General features: G+C 48.8%; 1 long non-coding RNA gene across 1 annotated transcript in view; it reads right to left on the bottom strand.

The window, feature by feature from the left end:
- The window catches only part of LOC143781082 (uncharacterized), a 36,833-nt gene extending 26,408 nt beyond the window's left edge, over nt 1–10,425 (bottom strand). The window contains exons 1-2 of the long non-coding RNA XR_013216536.1: nt 10,193–10,425; nt 9,339–9,489 (exon numbers count right to left, since the gene is read on the bottom strand). This is a non-coding gene — a long non-coding RNA (uncharacterized LOC143781082). The remainder of the gene's footprint in view (nt 1–9,338; nt 9,490–10,192) is intronic.
- Between the last annotated feature and the right edge of the window lie 2,323 nt (nt 10,426–12,748).

The raw sequence follows: 12,748 nt of genomic DNA on the forward strand, positions 1-12,748 counted from the left end.
CAGCAGGTGTCAGTGCCTGGGCCTTCTCCGGTGGGCCAGTCCGAGCCTGGTTCACACATTGTATTTTCTGATGTGTGGGTTTTGCAAAAACATGATTAAAAAAACATGAATTTACAATGGTTAACTTGTTTTTCTTCCTGGATTCTCTAAAGTCTGACTTTCACTAAAAAACAGCATAAAAAAAACCCACGTCCATGTTCCCAAATGCAAAAACAAAGCTTTTATTTCACTGCATTTGTCTGGAGCAGTCCACACCAAAGTATGCAAAAGTAATATGCTCAGATTATTGCTACATTTTCATGAGTTTTCTCCTTATAAATGCATTTTATATAGTACAAAAATGTTGTGATACTCCACTTAAAACCATTTTATATAAGGATTGTTTTCAGGCTCCCCATAAAAACTTATAGGGAAAAGAACACACCAGAAAATACTTTGGATTGCACAAAAATACTCATCAGAAAAAGGTATCATTATGTTAAGTGGAAACAAGGTCTACTATGTTCTTGTCAATGTAGGTCTTGAGCCTGAATCTTGTGGATTACCTCTATACACACCTGATGAGTCAGTGAATGCACTGCAAAATGCAAGTGGTAGCCACTGTGTGGCAGCACTACACTGTGTTCCAAATTATTATGCAAATAATATTTCCTCATATTTTCTCTAAATGACCTATCTGAATTGCAGTTATTGTTATTTTCCAGTCATCTACTATTCTAGTATAATTGCAATGTTTTGGAACAAACTGCCTATGAAAACAGTATCTTTTAAAAAAAAATAAACACTCAAAATGCATGTTCCAAATTATTATGCACAGCAGAGTTTTCAACCTTTTTTATTTTATTTTGAACAAAAAAATGGTCAATTGTGAAGTTATAAGCATTATCAGCTTATTAAAAACTAGATGGCAGCCCGATTCTAAAGAATCGGGAGTCTAGAATCCATATATACTTTATTTATTCAAATGTAAGAATAATACAATTAATAAATAATAGTAAGAAAGAACAAAAAATGGCTGCACTCACCAGCTCTTGACAATTCTTGACAGTACGGCACATTTCTGATTGGTCGCTCGCGGCAGGCGGCAACCAATCAGAAAAGTGCCGCGCACCACGAAGGCATATATCTTTGTCCACCCTGAGCGGGTGTAGGACGCTGGTGACGTCACTTATCTCCGGACATTATCTCCGGACAAAGCCACGGAAGTTGGCACAAATTGCCGGAAGTAGTATTCTAGGCAATTATATATTAGATTTTAATGTTATCAGTGTTTACCTTTGAACGTTTATATTGTATTGTCCTGTCACCAGCCATGTGTACGATTATCGGCCGAAAGCCTCTCTGGAACCAATAATCACCCCATGTAAAGGAATCTTTATAAGTTAAAGATTCAGAATACTATGAATTTTATCATATCCTGAACAGTCAAGTTTTTTATGAACCGTTAAGGTTTTCTGGTTGAAGTAAAAAAAACTCTGAGTGTTTACAGTTTGAAACCATAAAATGTTGAAAAATTATGTCATTCTTGAGTATATCACTCAATGGTGCTCATAAACGTGTCAAATTTGATCTATAATATACTTTAATATACGTTACTTTAATCTTTAATATACTTAAGAACAGGGCCCCAGACATCACACAGGGGGTCTGAAACACCGCACAGTGGTCCAAAATATCGCTGTGCTCTGCCTGGGGCCCCATATGCTGCCTGGGGCCCCTGTGCTCTGCCTGGGGCCCCATATGCTGCCTGGGGCCCCTGTGCTCTGCCTGGGGCCCCATGTTCTGCCTGGGGCCCCTGTGCTCTGCCTGGGGCCACTGTGCTCTGCCTGGGGCCCCATATGCTGCCTGGGGCCCCTGTGCTCTGCCTGGGGCCCATATGCTGCCTGGGGCCCCTGTGCTCTGCCTGGGGCCCCATAGGCTGCCTGGGGCCCCTGTGCTCTACCTGGGACCACTGTGCTCTGCCTGGGGCCCCATATGCTGCCTGGGGCCCCTGTGCTCTGCCTGGGGCCCCTGTGCTCTGCCTGGGGCCCCATGTTCTGCCTGGGGCCACTGTGCTCTGCCTGGGGCCCCACAGGCTGCCTGGGGCCCCTGTGCTCTGCCTGGGACCACTGTGCTCTGTCTGGGGCCCCATATGCTGCCTGGGGCCCCTGTGCTCTGCCTGGGGCCACTGTGCTCTGCCTGGGGCCCCATATGCTGCCTGGGGCCCCTGTGCTCTGCCTGGGGCCCCATATGCTGCCTGGGGCCCCTGTGCTCTGCCTGGGGCCCCTGTGCTCTGCCTGGGGCCCCATGTTCTGCCTGGGGCCCCTGTGCTCTGCCTGGGGCCACTGTGCTCTGCCTGGGGCCCCATGTTCTGCCTGGGGCCACTGTGCTCTGCCTGGGGCCCCATATGCTACCTGGGGCCCCTGTGCTCTGCCTGGGGCCCCATATGCTGCCTGGGGCCCCTGTGCTCTGCCTGGGGCCCCTGTGTTCTGCCTGGGGCCCCATGTTCTGCCTGGGGCCCCTGTGCTCTGCCTGGGGCCACTGTGCTCTGCCTGGGGCCCCATATGCTGCCTGGGGCCCCTGTGCTCTGCCTGGGGCCCCATATGCTGCCTGGGGCCCATGTGCTCTGCCTGGGGCCCCTGTGCTCTGCCTGGGGCCCCATATGCTGCCTGGGGCCCCTGTGCTCTGCCTGGGGCCCCTGTGCTCTGCCTGGGGCCCCATGTTCTGCCTGAGGCCCCTGTGCTCTGCCTGGGGCCACTGTGCTCTGCCTGGGGCCCCATATGCTGCCTGGGGCCCCTGTGCTCTGCCTGGGGCCCCATATGCTGCCTGGGGCCCCTGTGCTCTGCCTGGGGCCACTGTGCTCTGCCTGGGGCCCCATAGGCTGCCTGGGGCCCCTGTGCTCTGCCTGGGACCACTGTGCTCTGCCTGGGGCCCCATATGCTGCCTGGGGCCCCTGTGCTCTGCCTGTGGCCACTGTGCTCTGCCTGGGGCCCCATATGCTGCCTGGGGCCCCTGTGCTCTGCCTGGGTGTAGGACACTGGTGACGTCACTTATCTCCGGACATTAGCTCCGGACATTAGCTCCGGACATTATCTCCGGACATTAGCTCCGGACATTAGCTCCGGACAAAGCCACGGAAGTTGGCACAAATTGCAGGAAGTAGTATTCTAGGCAATTATATATTAGATGGGCATTTCCTGAAGGAAATACATGGTGCTTGAACAGCGCTACCAGCTTTACAGCAGCACTTTTCACACACGGGACTGGGGGGCGCGCTTACTTTTGCACCCGGGGCCGGGGGCGCGCTTACTTTTGCACCCGGGGGCGCACTTACTTTTGCACCCGGAGGCGCACTTACTTTTGCACCCGGGGGCGCACTTACTTTTGCACCCGGGGGCGCACTTACTTTTGCACCCGGGGGCGCACTTACTTTTGCACCCGGGGGCGCACTTACTTTTGCACCCGGGGGCGCACTTACTTTTGCACCCGGGGGCGCACTTACTTTTGCACCCGGGGGCGCACTTACTTTTGGGGCCGCACTTACTTTTGGTGGGCGGGGCTCCTCGTCCTCCGATTTGGTGGGTGGGGACCCTCGGCCTCCGATTTGGTGGGCGGGGACCGGCCTCCGATTTGGTGGGCGGGGACCCTCGGCCTCCGATTTGGTGGGCGGGGACCCTCGGCCTCCGATTTGGTGGGCGGGGACCCTCGGCCTCCGTTTTGGTTGGCGGGGCCCCACGGCCTCCGATTTGGTGGGCGGGGTCCCTCTGCCTCCGCTTTGGTGGGCGGGGCCGCTCGGCCTTCGATTTGGTGGGCGGGGCCCCTCGGCCTCCGATTTGGTTGGTGGGGCCCCTCGGCCTCCTATTTGGTGGGCGGGGCCCCTTGGCCTCCGATTTGGTGGGCGGGGACCCTCGGCCTCCGATTTGGTGGGCGGGGCCCCTCGGCCTCCGATTTGGTGGGCGGGGACCCTCAGCCTCCGATTTGGTGGGCGGGGCCCATCGGCCTCCGATTTGGTGGGCGGGGCCCCTCGGCCTCCGATTTGGTGGGCGGGGACCCCCGGCCTCCGATTTGGTGGGCGGGGCCCCTCGGCCTCCGATTTGTTGGGCGGGGCTCCTCGGCCTTCGATTTAGTTGGCGGGGCCCCTCGGCCTCCGATTTGGTTGGCGGGGCCCCTTATCCTCCGATTTGGTGGGCGGGGACTCTCGGCCTCCGATTTGGTGGGCGGGGACCCACGGCCTCCGATTTGGTGGGCGGGGACCCTCGGCCTCCGATTTGGTGGGCGGTGCCCCTCGGCCTCCGATTTGGTGGGCGGGGCCCCTCGGCCTCCGATTTGGTGGGCGGGGACCCTCGGCCTCCGATTTGGTGGGCGGGGCCCCTCGGCCTCCGATTTGGTGGGCGGGGCCCCTCGGCCTCCGATTTGGTGGGCGGGGCCCCTCGGCCTCCGATTTGGTGGGCCAGGCCCCTCGGCCTCCGCTTTGGTGGGCGGGGCCGCTCGGCCTTCGATTTGGTGGGCGGGGCTCCTCGGCCTCCGATTTGGTTGGCGGGGCCCCTCGGCCTCCGATTTGGTGTGTGCTCTGCCTGGGGCCCCATATGCTGCCTGGGGCCCCTGTGCTCTGCCTGGGGCCCCTGTGCTCTGCCTGGGGCCCCATGTTCTGCCTGGGGCCCCTGTGCTCTGCCTGGGGCCACTGTGCTCTGCCTGGGTGTAGGACACTGGTGACGTCACTTATCTCCGGACATTAGCTCCAGACATTAGCTAAGGACATTAGCTCCGGACATTAGCTCCGGACATTATCTCCGGACAATAGCTCCGGACAAAGCCACGGAAGTTGGCACAAATTGCAGGAAGTAGTATTCTAGGCAATTATTTATTAGATGGGACCACTGTGCTCTGCCTGGGGCCCCATATGCTGCCTGGGGCCCCTGTGCTCTGCCTGGGGCCCCTGTGCTCTGCCTGGGGCCCCATATGCTGCCTGGGGCCCCTGTGCTCTGCCTGGGGCCCCTGTGCTCTGCCTGGGGCCCCATATGCTGCCTGGGGCCCCTGTGCTCTGCCTGGGTGTAGGACACTGGTGACGTCACTTATCTCCGGACATTAGCTCCGGACATTAGCTCCGGACATTATCTCCGGACATTAGCTCCGGACATTAGCTCCGGACAAAGCCACGGAAGTTGGCACAAATTGCAGGAAGTAGTATTCTAGGCAATTATATATTAGATGAAATCAAACAGTTTTCAAGTGAAAACTTTATTCTAGGTGATGTTACATTTGCACATAGGACCCCTTGTTCGAAAGAAGCTTCTGAACACTCTCGTCCATTGAATTTGTCAGTTTTTGGATGGTTTCTGCTTCAATTGTTTTGCATGTGGGCAGAATACCCTCCCAGAGCTGTTGCTTGATGTGAACTGCATCCCGCCATCATAGACACTCCTTTTGATGATGCTCCAGAGGTTCTCAATGGGGTTGAGGTCAGGGGAAGATGGTGGCCACACCATAAGTTTGTCCTCTTTTATGGCCGCCAGAGATGCAGATGTGTTTTTTGCAGCATGAGACGGTGCATTATCATGCATGAAAATGATCTTGCTGCGGAAAGCACAGTTCTTCCTCTTGAACCATGGCAGGAAGTGCTTTTAGAGACTCCACATAGATTATGGAGTTCATCTTTACCCCTTCAGGGATCATAAAGGGGCCGACAATCTCTCTCCCTATGATTCCAGCCCAAAACATTACTCTACCTCCTCCTTGTTGGTGCCTTAGCCGTGTTTTTATGAGGTGTTCATCAACCAGCCATCCTCCACTCCATCCATCTGGACCGTCGAGCATTGCACGGCACTCATCGGTGAACAAAACAGTTTGGAAGTCAGTCTTCATGTATCGTTTGGCCAACTGGAGCTGTTTCTGCTTGTGTGCAGTGGATAGAGGTGGTCGACAGGATGGCTTACGCACCTCTGAAGGACCCTGCATCTTGTTGTTCTGGGGACGTTGGAGGCACCAGCAGCTTCAAAAACTTGTCTGCTGCTATGACAAGGCATTTTTGCAGCTGCTCTTTTAACCTTACGCAATTGCCTGTTGGAAAGGGTCCTCAATCCTTCCTATCAGCACGCACACGTGTGTGCTGGGAATCAGCTACATACTTCTTGATTGTGCGATGATCACGATGAAGTGTCTTGGCAATGTTGATTGTAGTCATGCCTTGACCTAAATACTGCACAATTTGTTGCTTCTCAGCAGCCGACACATCTTTTTTCTTTCCCATTTTGGCCAAAAATGTAGGCTGCTTAATAATGTGGAACAGCCTTCTTAAGTAGTCTTGCCTTTATTTGGACACACCTGCCAAACTAATTTGCACAGGTATCTGCAATTGCTTTCAGTGATATAAAGAGCCCTGACACACATCACCATCAATGAGTTTAAATGACAAACAAAAAAATTCTAACCTTATCACTCCTAAATAGTGTTGAGCATTCCGATACCGCAAGTATCGGGTATCGGCCGATACTTGCGGTATCGGAATTCCGATACCGAGATCCGATACTTTTGTGGTATCAGGAATCGGAAGTTTCCAGTGTATGGTTCCCAGGGTCTGAAGGAGAGGAAACTCTCCTTCAGGCCCTGGGATCCATATGAATGTGTAAAATAAAGAATTAAAATAAAAAATATTGATATACTCACCTGTCCGGAGGCCCCTGGACATCACCACTGGTAACCGGCAGCCTTCTTTGTTTAAAATGAGCGCGTTCAGCACCTTCCATGACGTCACGGCTTCTGATTGGTCGCGTGCCGCTCATGTGACCGCCACGCGACCAATCACAAGCCGCGACGTCATCCCTCAGGTCCTAAATTCCCTTCTAGGAATTTAGGACCTGAGGGATGACGTCACGGCTTGTGATTGGTCGCGTGAGCGGTCACATGGGCGGCCGCGACCAATCACAAGCCGTGACATCATCTAAGGCCCTGAACGCGCTCATTCTTAAGAAGGAAGGCTGCCGGAAAGAAGCAGGGCGCGTCCGAGGGTGAGTATATACCTAATAGGAATATACTCACCCTCGGCTTCTTTCCGGCAGCCTTCCTTCCTAAGAATGAGCGCGTTCAGGGCCTTAGATGACGTCACGGCTTGTGATTGGTCACGGCCGCCCATGTGACCGCCACGCGACCAATCACAAGCCGTGACGTAATTCTCAGGTCCTAAATTTAGGAATTTAGGACCTGAGAATTACGTCACGGCTTGTGATTGGTCGCGTGGCGGTCACATGGGCGGCCGCGACCAATCAGAAGCCGTGACGTCATGGAAGGCCCTGAACGCGCTCATTTTAAGCAAAGAAGGCTGCCGGTTACCAGCGGTAAGGTCCAGGCTGCGTCGGAGAGGTGAGTATATCAATATTTTTTATTTTAATTATTTATTTTACACATTAATATGGATCCCAGGGCCTGAAGGAGAGTTTCCTCTCCTTCAGACCCTGGGAACCATCAGGGATACCTTCCGATACTTGAGTCCCATTGACTTGTATTGGTATCGGGTATCGGTATCGGATCAGATCCGATACTTTGCCGGTATCGGACGATACTTTCCGATACCGATACTTTCAAGTATCGGACGGTATCGCTCAACACTACTCCTAAACTCTATGTGCAAAATAATTTGGAACACAGTGTACACAGTAATGCTGCTTCCTGATCATATCAAGTCAGTAGCATGAGACAGGTGCAAAAGTGGGTAACACCTTTATTACACGTTAGGTGTCTTATTGTGTAGGTCTAACCCATACAATAAAAAGGAATGTTGGGATTTTTATTCCTCTATTAGGCTATGTGCACACTTTGCGGATTTACTGCGGATCTGCAGCGTTTTTTCCACGCAGAAACGCTGCAGATCCGCAAGTGAATTACAGTACAATGTAAATCAATGGAAAAAAAATGCCGTGCTAATGGTGCGGAAAATTCCGCACGGAAAACGCTGAGGATTAAAAGAAGGAGCATGTCGTTTATTTGTGCGGATCTGCAGCGTTTTTGTACCCATTCCATTATAGAAATCTGCAGGGGTAAAAACGCATGAAATCCACACAAAATCTGCATAAAAAAACGCATTAAATCAGCGCCTGTGTTTTCTGCCAGAAGATGCAGAATCCACGCAAAAAATTCCAGAGGCAAATCCTCAGCGTGTGCGCATAGCCTTAATAATTATTGATGTAAATAATAATTATTTTTATAATATGAAATATGTTTTAACATTTTTTTCTGCAGCCCTTGAGCTGCCATTTTATTTGCGGTTGTCTCAGCACAACACTTGCACACTGCAAATACAGCAGTCCCTGCGAATACATGATGACGTGTCCTATTATATTTCCTACACCGTGCCTCAGCTGTGGAACTGGGCACATTCACTGGATTGTCCATTTCACAGCTGAGGGAGCCAGGCGGCATTTTATTGTAGCAACCACAAAAAGGATTCAGTAAAATGTCCAGAATAAATCATAAAAATATTGCAAAAGATACATTTATTAATACACAAAGGTTAGCTGACAACAAATATGGCTTAAAAGTGACAGACAATGCCGCATATATATAGGCGGTGATAGACAGCATGATATCCCCGGAATATTTAATGGATACAGGCATATAGATCCCCACATAGTAATAACATTAATTTGTACATTAGCGTCATCATGTAAGACACATACCTAGTGGTATACAGCAGGGGTACACACAATCTCCCACCCTCCCCGACGCGCGTTTCGGAAGTTTCCTTCCTTCCTCAGGGGGCGTGCCCAAGTTTAGCACTAATGGTTTTTTATAGATCGCCTGTCCGGAAGTGTGTGTCGGCCAGCAAAGAGAGAACACGTCCCACCCACACATCAGCGAGACCCTGGCCGCTGACGCAGGAACACATGGGGCCCCTTGTAATCGGAACATCAGACAGTGGGTGGCGCCAGAGGGAAAGGCAGGGCACAGCTGAGCAACACACACCACACCAATTGTGGCCATCTTAGTTATGGGCAAAAGCCAGAAATATACAGGAGCAGCATGCATGTAGATAACACACATTTAGTGATGTCAATTACCAATACAAGTATAATAGACATATAATAGACTATGGCAAACTGTATATTGTACCCAAGTAAGTATACAAAAATATAAATACAAATACAGAAGCCCCAAATACACAGCAGCTAATATAGAATACAGCATATATCAATCATTGGATAATATCAATAACATATTTACAAGATCATACATATTATTTATTAAGTCCAAAATCAAATGTATATCCATAAATACTGTACATAGCGGTAAATGCCCTGAAGTTAGCCTTACATTACACAAATCAACAAACTAGAACTCAGAATGATATAATCATGCATATAACTTACAGTATATAGGATTCTCGTCATAAATCAGTATATCCAGCTCACATATAGAGGCCACATACGTAGTTGAAAAAAATAAGGAGGTAGAATTCTATAACCATGGTGATCTTCTTCCCAAAGAGCTCGGCACATGCATCAAAGTCAACAGATGTCACTAGAATACAAATATATAAAAATTAAAACACTGCATAAAAGAAATATGCGGAATGGGCCGCACAAATTGGCACACATCAGGGGCGAACGACAAACTCTCATTCAGACCAAAGGGATGAACCGTAAAAACACCTAAACAATGGCGCCCTCTTGGCCAGCAGAGGGCATACTTCTAGGCCACAACATGTAAACCTATAAAGCACTGGGCTGTGGAGTAGTGACAAATGTCAACAAAACCGGTTATCCATAATAGATAGTAAGATAATTTTAACCAGAAATCCACGCCGAAAAAGAGGTATCAACAAGTAATCAATACACGTTTATTAAGATATCAAATGTACATCAATACTATATATATAAACACATAATATGTGAACACAAAATATGGTGGATAGAAAGCAACAGTTAAAAAACGGCCAGCACACAAAGATGGTAAAAGTAATGCTGGCTAAAGACACAACAAGATCCGTGCACTCTTGCTACAGCATCGTACTAGCATGTGCTATATGGTCATTGTAGAGTAGGTAATTTATGGGTATCACAGGTAAAGAAAAAACTCTGATACGAACCCAGACAAATGATCAATCAATCAAAAGTTAGTTCCTAAGGGTTAAGCTCCGATTTTTTCACAAGACCAAAAGCATATAATATAGCCCAGGCAACTGAAACATGTGTATATACCGCTCATGATAATGCCATATTACCTTGGGACATGTTGGTCATAAAATGCTGATGTGCTGTGAGCAGGGAAGGCTTCGACGCATGTTTCACCGTCGTGGCTTCATCAGGAGGCGTGGCTAATAAGAGGAAGGACTGGGGTATAAATGGGAAGAGGAGAAAGCTCTCAGACGAATCGGCGCACATCCCATCATGATGTAACTATTCGCAGCCGGCGAGAGCGGCCGCGCACCACGGAACATCGGTAGGAGCACGTGCGTCATCACCGCCCATCCCCATGGCAACGCGGCCAGCCCACAACGCCGCCAGGACCACCACAGCACATGCGTGAGGTGCGCTCATTTCAGAGCGGTTGTGGAGAGGAGACTGACACATTACTGATGTAAGTGCAGAGATAGTGCCCCGGGGGGTGCGTGCAAACAGGGATGATCTGAGATTGGTAGTAAATAAATGGAAATGCCTTAAGGCGACTGTGATCTAGCATCGCCTGCAGACGTAACTATTCCCTAATCAATAAGCCTAAATCTCCGGGGTTAGAGGGATTACCCACAACAATATATGGTGTAATCCAAATTTAGACATAATCAAATGTTTTAGACTGTAATTACAAAAAATCGATAAATCCAACATCTAGATGCAGCATATGTACCAAAAATGAAACATAAGAGAAAATATAATGTGCAATTGTCAAAATCTAACTACAAAATAAAAATGACATACATGTACTACATTATAGGGTCGCCACATTATAGTAGATATACACGAATATATGTAAAGTGCAGGGGGTCACCCAACATAGGGAATAGTATTGACCTACCGTAATTAAAAAAAAATATGACCAAGAGAATGCACCTCCAAACATAATTAGAAAAATGCAAACTGGACACATGGGAAAATGATCTGTCAGTATATTATATAGGTACAAATTTAGACAGAATAATCCCATATATCATAAGAGTAGTAAATAATCAAAGTGCATAATATGCAGTGCATAAAAAAAAGGAGATTCTTGCAACAGTGTCGAAAATGTTCAGGTTACTGCAAGTACTGTCGTCTTTAGATGTGATAGTACTGTCGTCTTTAGATGTGAAGTATCCTCCACGAATTCCCTCTGGTAGATGGAGATGAGAGATGAGAGCGAGACAACGTCTAGATCAAAAACCAAAAGTACTTATATAAATAAACAGAAAACAACAAGACAACCTAATGAGAAAACATGACAAGTTAAAAAACCCCAGTCCAATTAGAATAATTAAAATAAGCGCGGATTTATAGAAAAGACTTGAAACTGATGGCCTCATTAAGGCCATTCGGTGAGAGTGTATCCAAAGTGACCATCCAGCGTGTCTCTTTTTGGAGAAGTTTTTGTTTTATATTCCCACCTCGAATCTCCATGTATACATGGTCAATCCCGCAGAATCTGAGGCCTTTTGGGTTGCTATGATGGGCCTCAAAGAAAAGCTTGGGGATGGATTTTAACAAGAATGGTTCAAGGCAATTAACTGAATTGTTGATGTCCCTGATATGTTCTTGGACACGGATTTTAAAAGGTCTCGTCATACCGATATAGATACGGTTACAGGGACATTGAGCATAGTACACGACTGCTTCCGTGTTACATGAGATATGGTGTACAATCTTATAGATTTTATCCCCGGCAGAGTTGGTAAATTCTTTTGTTCTTGGGATATATTTGCAGGATGAACAGTTTCCACAAGGGAAACAGCCCCTGGGAGGACCCCTCTGGCTAATGCCGAAGGGGTTACTTCTCGGGGGAACATAGTGGCTATTGCATAATATATCACCTAATGTGCGAGATCTGCGCCAAGTGATAAGAGGATATGGGGTTAATTGACCAGACAGATCCCTGTCTGTCTGCAGGACCGAGCAGTGCCTCCTAAAGATTTTATTGATCTCAGACCAGTTAGAATTAAATTGGGTGATAAATCGTGGTGCTGAGTCTATTTTTTGAGGGACCTCCTGGGCGGTCCCGCCAGCAGAGAGGGCCTGTCCGAATATAATGCCCGTGAGTAACCCTTGCGGATATCTACATATTTGTAACCCCCATCTCTGAAGCGGCGTGTTAAATCTCTTGCCTGTTTACGAAAAGTGCCATCATCGGAACAAATTTGACGCACCCACAAAAACTGTCCCACCGGTATAGAGCTTTTAAGCCTAGGCGGGTGGGACGAAGTAAAATGCAAGAGTGCGTTGGTGGCCGTACTCTTGCGGAAGACATCGGTGATAATGGTACCATCGGATGATTTTGAAATGGCCAAATCTAGAAAATCAATGGACTTTTGACTATATTTCCAGGTAAGTCTGATATTTAACATGTTGGCATTAAGATGGTTCAGAAAGGTGTCTAGTTGCGACGTGGAGCCCTGCCATATGAAGAAAATAACAGATAACAGAAGATAACAGAAGATAACAGAGCTGTGACCGGGTGTGTCAAGGACCGCATCCCTCTCCCACAGCCACAGGAACAAATTAGCATATGAGGGCGCACAAGACACCCCATTGCAGTGCCCTGGAGTTGTAGGAAGGGGCAGTCCTTGAACACAAAGAATGTATGAGTCAAT

The sequence above is a fragment of the Ranitomeya variabilis genome, chromosome 6, assembly GCF_051348905.1.
Source record: "Ranitomeya variabilis isolate aRanVar5 chromosome 6, aRanVar5.hap1, whole genome shotgun sequence".
NCBI lineage: Eukaryota > Metazoa > Chordata > Amphibia > Anura > Dendrobatidae > Ranitomeya > Ranitomeya variabilis.